The following is a 997-nucleotide window of genomic DNA, read 5'->3' as shown; positions in this document are numbered from 1 at the left end:
GGACCCGCCTGCCGCGCGGGCGAGCGGAGGGCGGGCCTTGGCGGTGCGCGGCCAATCCCTGGGCGCGGCCGCCCCGCATTGGGGAATCCGCGGAGCGGGCTGTGGAGGCCGCCAATCGGCGGCGTAGGGCTCTCGAGGCCTCGGCGTGCAGCCCAATAGCGCAGCTGCGTGGGCGGGACCAGAAACTGAGGCCGCGGCCGCGCTAACCGTCGCAGCCCGGGCGGGGCTTGCCGCGCGGAGGGCGATCGCCGCGAGGAGCGCCGGGAACGGGGCGCGCGGGGAATGCCGGGAACAGAGGAGCGCGAGGAACGCCGGGAATGGGGGGCTTGGGGCGGGTTACGGGGGATGCCGGGAATCCGGGAGCTCGGGAACGCCGGGAGTTGAGGGCGCTTGGATGGTCTCAGGGCTCCGTCCGTCTCCAGTCTAGGCAGTGCGGACGAGAGTGTCCACACAGAAATTTTCCAATTAAAATCATTAAATGTAATCATTAGGGATAATAGGACAAGTATCCTCAATTGTCTGGCAGTTTTCCATTTGCCAATACTGTATCAGGAGCCTCAAGAAAGGGAGGATACAGTATAGGAAATGAAAGGACCGTTCTTCCTTAGTTAGACCAGAGTTCCAGTAAATAAATGTAGAAGGAATGATGGAAATAGAAAGTATCCCACTTGGCAGACAGCACTTTAACTGCTTCAGACATTCATGGATGCTAAAAAAAAAAAACGGTGGGCAAGCCTTGACTGATTTGGCTCAGTGGATAGAGCGTCCGGCCATGGACTAAAAGGTCCCGGGTTTGATTCTGGTGGAGCGCATGTACCTTGGTTGCAGTCTCGATCCCCAGTAGGGGGCGTACAGGAGGCAGCTGATTGATGTTTCTCTCTCATAGATGTTTCTAACTATTCCTTTCCCTTCCTCTGTAAAAAAATCAATACAAAAATTATTTTTTTAAAAGGTGGGCAAAAGTATGAGAAGCTGTTGGTGGGGTGTGTTTTACAGA

This window comes from Eptesicus fuscus, chromosome 23 (assembly GCF_027574615.1).
Source record: "Eptesicus fuscus isolate TK198812 chromosome 23, DD_ASM_mEF_20220401, whole genome shotgun sequence".
Taxonomy (NCBI): domain Eukaryota; kingdom Metazoa; phylum Chordata; class Mammalia; order Chiroptera; family Vespertilionidae; genus Eptesicus; species Eptesicus fuscus.
The sequence above is the reverse complement of the archived record's forward strand: the minus strand, read 5'-3'. Positions refer to the sequence as shown.